We start from the raw sequence: 14,339 nt of genomic DNA, 5'->3' as shown, positions 1-14,339 counted from the left end.
CCATTCCAACCTTAATATTCTACAGTTCTAGTCTTCCCAACTTTTGTGGAGCCATGGCTATTGTATGAAACCCCCTCCTGCACTCTGTTTTTTCCATAACATTACTTTTTACAAGGATCTCAATGTGGAGGGAAATGATTTTGGGGGGGATAAGAGTGGATTTCAGGGCCTAGGAGCAGAGACTTCAGGTGAGACATGCTGACACATGTCCAGGCAGGTGCAGAGGGATTATTTCCAGCAGACCTCACTGGCTTTCTTCCCGTCTTGATTTAAGTAGCAAGGAAAATGCATTATTTTTTCATTAAAAAATCATTTTGGAACAGATAGCTTTCAGAGATGTAATTAGCCACATTATGTTTCTCCATTAGCAGTCCCTAGAGTTTTCTAGGATCTCTTTCTCCTTTCCTCCTCATTTCATTCTTTTCAACCTTTTTAAAAACATTTCATGCTCTCCTCCTGCCTTCCCCCTCCCCTACTTTTGGGCTGAATAATTAGTTTGAAATCCAGATACTGGCCAACACAACAAACTTAGTAGTAACTTATTCTGTGACTTAATTAGATTCTTTTTCTGTCTGATCAAAAAGGGTATTTATGGTGTCAGGAAAATCTCAGAAGTCACTTGATACAATTTAGAAAAAGGAAGTAACACATCTAGAATTTGATCATTCAAATTAATGTGTCCCAACCCTACCCACAATCACCATAAGATGACAAAAGTACATTTTGGTTCTTTCCTTAGGACTTACAGTGAAATCAACCACTGCCAAATATTCAACTTGTATGTGGTTTTTTGGACCTGTTGAAAGGGGAGGTAGCCTAGGTAGAGATGTGAGAGACCTGATTTATCATCTCATGATCTCATGATCACTGTCACCCATATTTGAAGGTGTGCTAGAACTGACTGTTAAATTTTCAGTGTGATCATTTATATTTCAGAAATTGGCAATCACACCAAATCAGGGTGCTATTTACCAGCCTGCCTCTATATTCCTCTATAAACATGGTCTGAGCTCAGCAAGACTGCAGTAGAAGGCTCAGGAAATAAAGTCAGACTGGAGGCCTGCTGACTATAAATTAACAACAGTAATAATAACTAGCATTTTTATAGTGCGTTAAGGTTTTCAAAGAGCTTTGCATCCATTATCTTATTAGAGCTTTATAATACCAGTGCTCATGTGATTGTCACTCATCCCCTCCATTTGTACATCCATTGATTCACCACCATATCTATCCAACATACTCTAGCTTTTTGGGGCATTTTCTCATGGTAACTCTCTTGAGATGACTCAGTTTGGTAGGATGAATTAAGAGACATCAAAGTGGAGTTTGAAGCTTGGCCTCACCACCTAGAGGAGACCTTCATCTCCACTGTGATCACAAGAAATTCAAACACCTGTAGTGCATTTGGAAATTAAACAGGAGCCTGATAAATTGATTGCTTTTAAAATTATCTGCTTCAATTGTTTCATAGCACACATTCCTTGGATGCTAAAATCAGTGAGATGATACTCTTGTCCTAGATGCCAAGGTATCACCTGTCCATCACTTAGATGTCTCTCCAGGTGATGCTTTAATTGGAGAAATCCATAGCAACGCAATTCTCCCTAGACGTTATGGATTTGATCTTTCAGCAAGGTTTGAGATGTATTACATAGGACCAGCTGACAGCAATCCAACAAAACCTGTTAGACAGGTTGCCCCACAGATGGACAGATGGGGTCTTCCTGCTAGATTCATTGTCAGCTGGTCTGCCCCATCTCAGATCAAGATTGCACACCCCTCTGTGGAGAAATGTGATGGAAATAGGTTAAGGCTTAGTCACGACACATGGGGTCATCAAAAAAAGCTACATGTGGTTGCTTGGGAATTTTTGTAGTTGTGTTTGATGTTGTTCAGTCATGTCCAGCTCTCCATGAGCCCATTTTGGTTTTTCTTGACAAAGATACTGGAGTGGTTTTCTGTTTCCTTCTCTACCTCATTTTTACAGATGAGGAAACTGAGACAAACAGAGCCAAGTGACTTGCCCAGGATTAAATGTCTAAGGCCAGATTTGAACTCAGGAAGATGAGTCTGCCTGCCTCCAGGCAGCTCTCTGTGCATTATGGTGCCACCTAGCTGCTAGCTATTATTATTATTATTATTTATGTAGATACCATCATGGAAGCCACGTTGCCTTATAAGGTCAAGTGTATCCTCATGGTGGAAGATGAACTCATGGAAAGAGGCAAATTTGACTGCATAGTTATGACCGACTTGATGGAGGGGATCCTGGCCTGGAAGGTGGCTCTTGAAGGATTAAATCTTATTTTAAAAGAACAGAATGGATACAAGAGCCAGTGAGGAACACTGCACATAGAGGGTCTAAGATTTAGGCAAAATAATGCAGTGTAGAAGGGAAGAAGAAGGGGGAATGTAGAGAAAAGTATACAAACATGAAGGAAGGGATGATGGAAATAGGCATTAGATGAACTTCATTTTCATGCAAAACAGATAAAAGAAGGTTGAACATATGCACAAACAATTTGGTAGAGCACCATATGAAACAATGTGGAAACAAACAGGGATTTGGAACAAGGGAGCTGAAAAGGAAAGGCAGTACTGGGAAGTGAAGAGTCACATGAAAAACAAACTTCCTGATTCCCCCAAAGTAAAAAAGGGGCCGGCATAGTGGAGGGAGTGCCAGGTTTGGAGTCAAGAGGGCCTGCCTTCAAATCTGGACTCAGACAGTGCCTAGCTGTGCGACCATGGGTAAGTCACTTAAACTCTGGGTGCCTCAGTTTCCTCATCTGTAAATGAACCAGAGATGGAAATGGCCTACAACTCCAATGTCTTTACTAACAAAACCCTAAATAGGATCATGAATAGTTGGAGGCTGAAACAGCTAAACAACAACAATAAAGAAAAAGAAAATAACTATAATCTAAGGAGGTGCTGTCAGTTGGAGAATGCCTAAACAAACTTTAGTATATGCATGTAAGAAGATATTATTGTGTTGCAAGAAATGACAAAAGAAGGATTTCAGAGAATGCTGTATAGCATGATTTGGTATAAGAGCAAAGTGAGTAGAACAGGGAAACAATTTTTTATTGGGACAACATTATAAAGGTGAATAACTCTGGAAGATTTAAGAACTCTTCTCACACACTCTAATAGGAAATTACATTCCTCTCCCTTCTTCCTTATTTCCACACTAATGTATTCCTTTTGCTCTACCTTCTCTTTCCTCTCTTAAGACCCTCAGAACAGAATCAATCCATTCTAGGAACGGTGCTTTTATTATTTCACTCCCTTAATGCCCTTTGAAGATATTAATGTTCTAAAGGGTCATATTTGTTTCCTTTCTATTAGAATGTTAGCACTACATCCTCATACTGTCAACTGCTCAAATGTATTTACCTGTTTCTCTTGACTCCTGTCTTCTAATTCCAAGCTCCTACTCACCTCTGATCTTTTCACTAGAAATGCTTGCAAGTTCTCTATTCCATCAAAGATCTATTTTTTTCCCTTTGAAGGATAATGCTCAGCTTTAAGGGTAAATTATTCGTTTGTAAGTAAATATTGTTTTTCTTTTGGAATGTTATATTCCAGGATCTCTTGACATTTATGTAGAAGACGTGAGGTCTCAAATAATGCTGGTTATACTTCTTTGATACTTGAGCTGCTTCTTTCTGCATGCTTGTTATACATACATACATGCATATATACATACATACACACATAATTACTATACACACACACACACACACACACACACTGGATCTTAGCTATTGCTGGGACTTTTTCTTTTTTTCATGAGGAGATTGATACATTTTTTTCCATTTCACTTTACCCTTTGGCTCTAATAGATCTAAGGACTTTTCATTTATAATTTATTGAAATGCAATGTCCATGCTTTTTAAAAAAAAACACATGATTTTCCAGTAGTACAATCATTTTAAAATTATCGCTCCTTGACTTGTTTTCCATACTGGTTATTTATATTATATTTCATTTTCTTTTTTTTTAATCATTTGATGTTGTTCTAATATTTCTTGCTGTCCTATATAATTGTTTATTATTATTTGGCCTATTTTGTTTTATAGAAAGTCTGTTTCTTGGGTAAGCTTTACTGTTTTCTCCTCTAAGCTATTTATTCTCCTTCCTATACTTTCCTCCACAGTTTTTATTTCATTTTACTTCTTGTTTCATTTCTTTTAAGTATTCATAAAGTCCTTGGGGAAAATCCATTTTTTTTTTTCATTTTAACTCACTGCTTTTATTTTTTATGGAGTTGTTCTTCCTTTCTTTTTGGAGATACAATCATTTTTTTACTGGATGGATTTGCTCATCTTTCCAGCTTTAGTTCCTGAATTGGGGTTGTATGTTAGAACTGGTTTCTGACCCCTCATGAACTTTTTGGTGAGGTAGGAGGTTCTTCTTGTTCATGTCTTGAATCTCCTTTTCAGTGACCTCCCAATCCTGCGAGTAGGCCTATGGGATCTTTGATGTTCAGTTCATTAGATCTTTATGGCCCTCTATGGCATATCAATACAGAGTTCTAGTGATCTTACATTCCCTAAACACCTGAACTGCCACTACCTGAGCACTGCAGTATCACTCCATTGGCAGCTGCTTCTTGGACATTTCAAGATATTCACCTTGACTCAAGGTTTTCTGATCTCTTTGAAGATTTCTCAGGAGGGCACTCACCTATTATTGCCTCTGGACTCAGAGCCCTGTTGGCTACACATGAATATGGCTAATTTTTGGTCCCATGTGAAGACAGTTGGCTTATCTACCTATACTGGTCCTTGCTTTGCTGGTGACCCCTTCTCCAGTTACCTGTGAGCTGCTAAGAGATTTTGTATAAAGTTTTAGGGTGGAAGAAGTCACCATATTTTCTCATTGGATTTCTTGATGATTGTTTGGTCTGATGTGAAGTTGAAGTTTTGGAAGGAAGAAAGGAGGGAAAAAAGGAGGAAGAAGTATGGAAGTATGGGGGAGGGAGGAATAAAGGAAGGAAAAACGCATTTATTAAGCATCTCCTATGTGGCCATCATTGTGGTAAGCACTTAACAAATATTGTCTCATTTGATCTTCACAAAAATCCTGGAACATAGGTGCTATTATTTTCCTCATCTTACAGTTGAAGAAACTGAGGCAACTAGAGGTTAAGTGACTTACCTAGAGTCACAGAGCTAGGAAGTATCTGAGGCTAGATTTGAATGCAGGTCATCTTGTATCCAGACTCAGGGCTCTTTCCATTGTACCTCCTAGCTAGAATAGTTCCATGGGAGTTATGCAGTCTGACTTCTTTCAGGATTTCATGTTGATAGGAAATTAGAGGAGGCTTTTCAGTGTCTGATGCCATGCAAACTCAACTGTTTCCACAGTGGGAAATACCAACAATATCAGATTGTTATTTGAAACTAGATTTGGATTTATGAATCATAGCTTAAAATATTGGAATTATGAACTCTTGATCTGAGATAGAATATCTTTTTTTAAAAAATCTAATTAATTTTTCTGTTTTCTTAATGTTTATTTATTTATTTTTAGTTTTCAATATTTATTTCCACAAAATTTTGAGTTCCAAATTTTCTCCCCATCTCTCTTCTCCCCACATCCCATAACACCTTGCATTCTGATTACCCCTTCCCTCAACATGTCCTCCTTTGTATCACACCTCACCCCCTTCTCTTATCCCCATCTTCTCTCTTGTAGGGCAAGATAGATTGCTATACCCCATTGCTGTATTTCCTATTTCCCAGTTATATGCAAAAACAATTCTCAACATCTGCTTCTAATACTTTGAATTCCAATTTCTCTTTCCCTTCCTCCCTCCCCACCCATCCCTACTGAGAAGGCAAGCAATTTAATATAGGCTATATACATGCAGTTTTGCAAAAGACTTCCATGATACTCATATTGTGTAAGACTAACTATATTTCCTTCCATCCTATCTTGCCCCCCATTTATTCTATTCTCTCTTTTGACCTTGTCCCTCACCAAAAGTGTTTGCTTCTAATTACTCCCTTCTCCCATTTGCCCTCCGTTCCATCATCCCTCTCACCTCACTTGTCCCCTTCTCCCTTACTTTCCTGTTTTGTAAGATAGATTTTCATGCCAAATTGAGTGAGCATGTTATTCCCTCCTTAAGCCAAATGTGATGAGAGTAAGTTTCCCTTTTCCCCTCTCACTTCCTCCCTTTTCTCCTCCATTGAATAAGATTATTCTTGCCTCTTTTATGAGTGATAATTTGTCTGATTCCATTTCTCCATTTCTCCTCCCAATATATTTCTCTCTCACTCCTCAATTTTATCTTTTTAGATATCATCCTTTCTTATTCAACTCACCTTGTGCTGTGTGTGTGTGTGTGTGTGTGTGTGTGTGTGTGTAATCCCTCCAACTACCCAAATACTGAGAAAAGTCTCAAGAGTTACAAATATTGTCTTTCCATGAAGGAATGTAAACAGTTCAACTTTAGAAAGTCCTTTATGATTTCTCTTTCCTGTTTACCTTTTCATGCTTCTCTTGATTCTTGTGTCTGAAAGTCAAGTTTTCTATTTAGTTCTGGTATTTTCATCAAGAATACTTGAAAGTCCTCCATATCATTGAATGACCATTTTTCCCCTGAAATATTATACTCAGTTTTGCTGGGCAGATAATTCTCGGTTTTAATCCTAGTTCCTTTGACTTCTATAATATCCTATTCCAAGCCCTTCGATCCCTCAACGTAGAAGCTGCCAGATCCTGTGTTGTCTTGATTGGATTTCCGCAATATTCAAACTATTTCTTTGTAATTACTTGCAATATTTTCTCCTTGACCTGTGAACTATGAAATTTAGCTACAATATTCCTAGGAGTTTCTCTTTTTGGATATCTTTCAGGAGGTGATTGGTGGATTCTTTCTTTCTTTCTTTTGTTGGTCTTTTATTTTTTTTTAATTTATTTATTTAACTTTTAACATTCATTTTCACAAAATTTTGGGTTCCAAATTTTCTCCCCCTTTGTCCCCTCACCCCACCCCCAAACACCGAGCATTCCAATTGCCCCCATCACCAATCTTCTCTCTCCTCTATCATCCCTCTCTGCCCTTGTCTCTATCCTCTCCTCTGCCTTGTAGGGCCAAATAACTTTCTATACCCCTTTACCTGTATTTCTTATTTCCTAGTGGCAAGAGTAGTACTCGACAGTTGTTCCTAAAACTTTGAGTTCCAACTTCTTTTCCTCCCTCCCTCCCCACCCCCTCCTTTTGGAAGGCAAGCAATTCAATATAGGCCAAATCTGTGTAGTTTTGAAAATGACTTCCATAATAGTCATGTTGTATAAGACTAACTATATTTCCCTCCATCCTATCCTGCCCCAATTACTTCTATTCTTTCTTTTGATCCTGTCCCTCCCCATGAGTGTCGACCTCAAATTGCTCCCTCCTCCCCATGTCCTCCCTTCCATCATCCCCCCCACCCTGCTTATCCCCTTATCCCCCACTTTCCTGTATTGTAAGATAGGTTTTCATACCAAAATGAGTGTGTATTTTATTCCTTCCTTTAGTGGAATGTGATGAGATGTTTTTCTCTCACCTCCCCTCTTTATCCCTCCTCTAATAAGTCTTTTGCTTGCCTCTTTTATGAGAGATAATTTGCCCCATTCCATTTCTCCCTTTCTCCTCCCATATATTTCTCTCTCACTGCTTGATTTCATTTTTTAAAGATATGATCCCATCCTCTTCAATTCACTCTGTGCACTCTGTCTCTATGTGTGTGAGTGTGTGCGTGTGTGTGTGTGTGTGTGTGTGTATAATCCCACCCAGTACCCAGATACTGAATAGTTTAAAGAGTTACAAATATTGTCTTTCCATGTAGGAATGTAAACAATTCAACTTTTATAAGTCCCTTATGGCTTCTCTTTGCTGTTTACCTTTTCATGCTTCTCTTCATTCTTGTGTTTGAAAATCAAATTTTCTTTTCAGCTCTGGTCTTTTTATCAAGAATGCTTGAAAGTCCTCTACTTCATTGAAAGACCAATTTTTCCCCTGAAGTATTATACTCAGTTTTGCTGGGTAGGTGATTCTTGGTTTTAGTCCTAGTTCCTTTGACTTCTGGAATATGATATTCCACTCCCTTTGATCCCTTAATGTAGAAGCTGCTAGATCTTGTGTTATCCTGATTGTATTTCCACAATACTTGAATTGTTTCTTTCTAGCTGCTTGCAATATTTTCTCCTTGACCTGGGAACTCTGGAATTTGGCCACAATGTTCCTAGGAGTTTCTCTTTTTGGATCTCTTTCCAGCAGTGATTGGTGGATTCCTTGAATACTTATTTTGCCCTCTGGTTCTAGAATCTCAGGGCAGTTTTCCTTGATAATTTCATGCAAGATGATGTCTAGGCTCTTTTTTTGATCATGGCTTTCAGGTAGTCCCATAATTTTTAAATTGTCTCTCCTGGATCTATTTTCCAGGTCAGTTGTTTTTCCAATGAGATATTTCACATTATCTTCCATTTTTTCATTCTTTTGGGTTTGTTTTGTGATTTCTTGGTTTCTCATAAAGTCATTAGCCTCCATCTGTTCCATTCTAATTTTTAAAGAACTATTTTCTTCAGTGAGTTTTTGAACCTCCTTTTCCATTTGGCTAATTCTGCTTTTGAAAGCATTCTTCTCCTCATTGGCTTTTTGAACCTCTTTTGCTAATTGAGTTAGCCTATTTTTCAGGGTGTTATTTTCTTCAGCATTTTTGGGGTCTCCTTTAGCAGGGTGTTTACTTGTTTTTCATGCTTCGCTTGCATGTCTCTCATTGCTCTTCCCAGTTTTCCTCCACCTCTCTAACTTGATTTTCAAAATACTTTTTGAGCTCTTCTATGGCCTGAGCCCACTGAGTGGGCTGGGATACAGAAGCCTTGACTTCTGTGTCTTTCCCTGATGGTAAGCATTGTTCTTCCTCATCAGAAAGGAAGGGAGGAAATATCTGTTCACCATGAAAGTAACCTTCTATAGTCTTATTTTTTTCCCTTTTCTGGGCATTTTCCCAGCCAGTGACTTGACTTCTGAGCTTCCTCTTCACACCCACTTTGCCTCCGGATCCTTCCAGCCAGCACTTGTGGTCTGAGATTCAAATGTTGCTTCCCAGCCTCAGGGCTTCAGCAGGGGCAGGGCTGCTATTCAGTGTGAGATCAAGTTCAGGTGCTCATGTGGGGGCAGGGCCACCTCATGGGCTCAGTTCCCTCCCGGGGTTTATGCAGAGACCTTCAACAATGGATCCGGACTCCTGCCTGCTTGGGGAGCCCTGGTCTGCTCCTGCCTCTGCTGCTGCCTCCCGAGGGGGCCCGAGCCACGGGGACACCCCACTCCCAGGGGCCACCCAAAAGGACTCTCTCACCGACCCTTGTCACCTGTGGGTGGAGGGACCCAAGCGGCCACTGGAGATTCCGTCCCTGAAGCCTGCTCGGATCTGCTCCTCTTGGTGCCACGTGGCCACGGCAGGGCTGGGCTCAGCTCCCAGTCCAGGGCGCAATGGACCTTTCGTGTCAGGTCTCTCTGGAACAGAAATCTGGCCCGCTCTGTTGTTCTGTGGCTTCTGCTGCTTCAGAATTTGTTGGCAGTTCTTTTTTACAGATATTTTGTGGGCTGTGGGTTTGAAGCTAGCATATGTGCATCTTTCTACTCCACCATCTTGGCTCTGCCCCTGGTGGATTCTTTCAATACTTATTTTGCCCTCTGATTCTAGAATATCAAGGCAGTTTTCCTTGATAATTTCATGAAACATGATGTCTAAGCTCTTTTTCTGATCATGGCTTTCAGGTAATCCCGTAATTTTTAAATTGTCTCTCCTGGATCTATTTTTCTAGGTCAGTTATTTTTCCAATGAGATATTTCACATTATCTTCTATTTTTTCATTCTTTTGGTTTTGTTTTGTAATTTCTTGGTTTCTCATAAAGTCATTAGCTTCCTTCTGCTCCATTCTAATTTTTAAAGAACTATTTTCTTCAGTGAGTTTTTAAATCTTCTTTTCCATTTGGCTAATTCTTCTTCCTAAAGCATTCTTCTCCACATTGACTTTTTGAACCTCTTTTGCCAATTGAGTTAGTCTATTTTTAAAGGTGTTATTTTCTTCAGTGTTTTTTGGGTCTCCTTTAGTAAGCTGTTGACTTGCTTTTCATGACTTTCTTACATTGCTCTCATTTCTATTTCCAATTTTTCCTCCACCTCTCTTACTTGATTTTCAAAGTCCTTTTTGAGCTCTTTGATTACCTGAGACCATTGCATATTTCTTTCTGAGACCTCTGATGTTAAGCATTGTTCTTCCTCATCCGAAAGGATAGAAGAAAATACCTGTTCACCAAGAAAGCAACCTTCTATGGTCTTATTTTTTCCCTTTCTTGGGCATTTTCCCAGTACTTTACTTAACTTTTGAATCCTTTGTCAAGAGGGGTGTATACTCTGGGGACCTGTAAGTTCTCAGTTCCTCCAAAGTGGCTCAATCAAGGGAGAAGAGTTTACTCCTTTCCTGGCTTGTACTCTGGTCTGGGAGCTACCAAAGCTTTTCTGCCTAGGATCTGCAAGTAAAATTCTCTTTCCAGAGCCTCCACCAGCTCCACCACTCCAGCTAGCACTCTTCCTCACCCCAGGACCACCACTCAGGACTGAGACCCAGATCAACCAGTGAATTCCCCCAGGGGATTTAGGCTGAGGGCTCCAAAAATGAATGCTACTGCTGCTGCTGCTTCTGCTGCCATCTGGGGCCAGGGCTAGGGGAGGACCCTGCCCACTTCTCATACAGGAGAAAAAGCTTTTTTACTGACCTTTGAAGTGTCTTTGGCATTTATGGGTAGAGGGATCTGAGAACCACTGCTGTACTGAGGATTCTGCCCTCGAGGCCTGTTCCAGTCCTATCCCTGCTGCACCAAGGAGCCAAGGCTGGGCTGGGCTCCATGAGCTCTGCTCCGTGCTCCACATGATAGACCTTTCCTGTCAGCCTTACAGGCTACCTTGGGCTGGAAATCTCTTTCACTCTATCATTTTGTAACTTCTGTTGCTCTAGAATTTGTTTAGAGTCATTTTTTACAGGTATTTTGTGGGCTGTGTGGGAAGAGCTAGAGTATGTGCGTCTTTCTACTCTACCATCTTGGCTCCACCCCCTGAGATGGAATATCTTGTAAGAGTCAATAACAGTATGTGTGTAATCACATATATCCTAAAAGAGCGTGTATGCATATACTATTGCATATTATATGTGTGTGTTTGTTTATAGTCTTACACAACTGTTCAAAAAGCTTTGAAATAGAACAGAGTTGGAAGAGAACTTCTTATATGCAGTTACCCAAGTTTGATACCTTGGAGAGTAGTAGCTGCAAAATAAGGAGCAAGAACAGGAGTTGAGATGTCCACTAATTCTTAGGAGACAAAAATTAAAAGGGTTCCAGCAATAAAACCAAGAGCCTCAGATGTGTACAAATGCACAAAGCAGGTTATCAGCAAAGTGAATTAGGAAACATAACAGAGGCAAATTTGAACTCACAGTAATCATTGGCTTGGAGAGATGGCTGAAACAAGGATCAAAAAGGGTTACACTTTATTTAAAAGGAGCAGAATAAACGAGGAGCAATGGAGCAACATGGTATATAGAGAAAAAAGATTCAGATACCAAACCATCTCCTTGGTTTGTTACTGTGATTTTTGCCATTCACATTTGAGTTTAATATTTAGTAAATTTGCTTATGTAAGTTGAGGAGCCAGAGAAATGAAGCATGGTAGAAAGCAGTGTTGTTAGAATCAGCTACAAACCACTTGGACAGAAAGAAGAAATAGATTTGGAGAAACAGACCAGTAGTCTTGAAAGCATCAGAAGTCTAGCAATGAAGTCATGATATAATGTTGATGGAAGACCAGTTAACTGGAGCTCTCTCTGTCTGCCAAAAGCAGAACATCTAATTCATTCTGAGCTGGCTCATCCTTCAAAATATGTAAAAATGATGAAGGGAACTGGCCCTCTAGACATTATTCTTATCAACACTGAGAACTTGGTTTGTGAAGTGGAAATGATGCTAACCTAGGAGAAAAATGACCACTCCCTTTTAGAACTTGTTATGGAGGAGAAGAGGCTGGGCATAGTTGGCATGCTCCCTAAATTTTGGCATAACAAATTTCAAAGTGTCCAAACAAAAGATAGATAAGATCCCATGGTCCAAAGTTCTCTGGGGAAAATCAAACCAAAAAGAATGAGAAGTTGTGGGGAATGATCATGTGAATAGAGACAGTTGCAGTGAGGGAAAAAATATGGAAGCTGTCTGAAGAGATAGATGTGGATATGCAGAGAACTTATCACCCAATTTAGATAAACAAAAGATATGCACAAAAGATGTTAAGCAAGGGCAGGTAACAAATGCAACTGCATGGCCCAGTTCTACACGTGTGTCGACTGTCAAAGTTCAGAATGAGCTAAGGCGGGTATTGAATGCTAAGAACTCAAAGAACTTTGTTATGTTAGGAAAAGAGGAAGGTTAAGAGAAAAAACAGGACCATTGCTTACAGTAGATAGAATGAAGACAATGGACAGTATTGGTTGTTTTATCTTCTCATGATAGTCACCTTTGGACTAGAAAAGATAGAGAAAAGGAAGACATATAGAGAGTTGGAACCCAAGATAATTGTGAGGGATAGACAGGGAGTGAATAGTTGTCCTTGCTGAGTTCAAGTTAGTTACCAGGCACCAGATGACTTCCATTCCAAAATACTGAAAAGACTGGAAGATGTATTTGGTGAGTCATGGTAAATGGTCTTTGAAAGATATGGAAAGTAGAAAAGAAGTGCTTTAGGACTGGAGTAGGACCAATATCCTGACTTGTAAAACAAAGGAAATACAGCAGTCTGCAAACTATAAGCCAGTAAGCTCAACTCAATTTCTGGCAAAATTCTAGAACATTTTAAAGACATACATAGTGGACATCTAGAAAAAGTAAGTGGTAACCACAGATGGCCATTATGATGTCATTTAGACCATGGCAGATTAATCGCATTTTCCTTTCTAATAGATTTACTAGACTAGCAGTAGATCAAGGCAATGCTATAGATTAGTTTACCTAGATTTTAGCAAATAATTTGAGAAAGTCTTTCATATTGTCTCTCTGGGGAATATGAAGAGAAGTAGACTAAAACAGTGGTCTCAGATGTAAATAGAAATGGATCCCTGATGGCTGCATATTGACTTAGAAAACCACAAGTTAGTATAATCCATGTTGTTTTTGATTTATTTCATTAAGCATTTCCCAATTACATTTTAATCTGGTTCTGGCAGATTTGGTGAGTTAGTCATCTTTGGGCTTGGTAATATTATAATTATGGGGATTTAGAAGGATTGAATGAATGAATGCAAAGAGTAGTTCTTAATGGCTAGATGGTAATGTGGAAAGAATGTCAAGGGGAAAAAAAGTCAAATGGAGTACTCCAGGTTCTGCTTGACCCTGTGCTAGTCAATATTTTTACATTAAGTTAGATGAGTATTGCATTGGTATCCAGGGAACATTAGAAGACCCAGAGAAAGTTCACATGCTTGCTGATGTTCCCTCAGTGGAATGGAAGCTTCGTAGGCTAGGATGGTTCCACTTTATCAGGTTAATGCTGGGCACATTTCACCCCCAGATTTCTGATTCCACCTGTGGAGGGAGCTCATGGTGAGGAACTTCCTCTCTCAATGCAGATCAGTCCCTACTTGGGGACTTAAGAGACTTCTAGTCCTGGGCATTGAGACATAAAGTGATCATACAAACAACATGTAGCAAAAGCAGGACTCAATTTCAGGTCCTCTGGCCCTAAGGACAGCTCTATATCTACTATCCCATGATGCCTCTTTTGGTACATTGTAGATATTTGTTTAATTGAATTAAATTGAATTGAACTGGCAAATGTCCTTTTTCAGGTTGTAAGTATCCTTAATGATATTTTTTATTGCATTTCTTGCATCTAAATCTTTGCTGATGATGAGCTGGAGTTGATTTAGGCCCATGAATCATTCCATTGTCTTTTGAATAACCTATGCTTTGGAGTCTCCTGAGATCTTTATTTTACTTTGTCCCAAGGGGCCCCCATAAATCTTGTAACTAAATCCGGAGAAGACTGAACAAATGAGTATGCAAATGTATGGGGAGGAAGGCTGATAGGCAAGGTTCTGAAACAGGTAGAGAATCTGTATATCTCTAAGTATAGAATCTCAGAGCTAGAAGAGATCTCAGGGTTGTCTTGTCTAACCAAGGCTTTGTCTGATAACCCTCCAGTAAAGGGAGAGATCCCACTGTCTCTAGGATGGTGAAAGGCCTTAAGGTATCAAGTAGGGTTGGGGGAGGGGTGTATTGATTTACTCCTCCT

The sequence above is a fragment of the Notamacropus eugenii genome, chromosome 1 (assembly GCF_028372415.1).
Source record: "Notamacropus eugenii isolate mMacEug1 chromosome 1, mMacEug1.pri_v2, whole genome shotgun sequence".
NCBI lineage: Eukaryota > Metazoa > Chordata > Mammalia > Diprotodontia > Macropodidae > Notamacropus > Notamacropus eugenii.
This window is presented reverse-complemented; position numbering follows the sequence as displayed.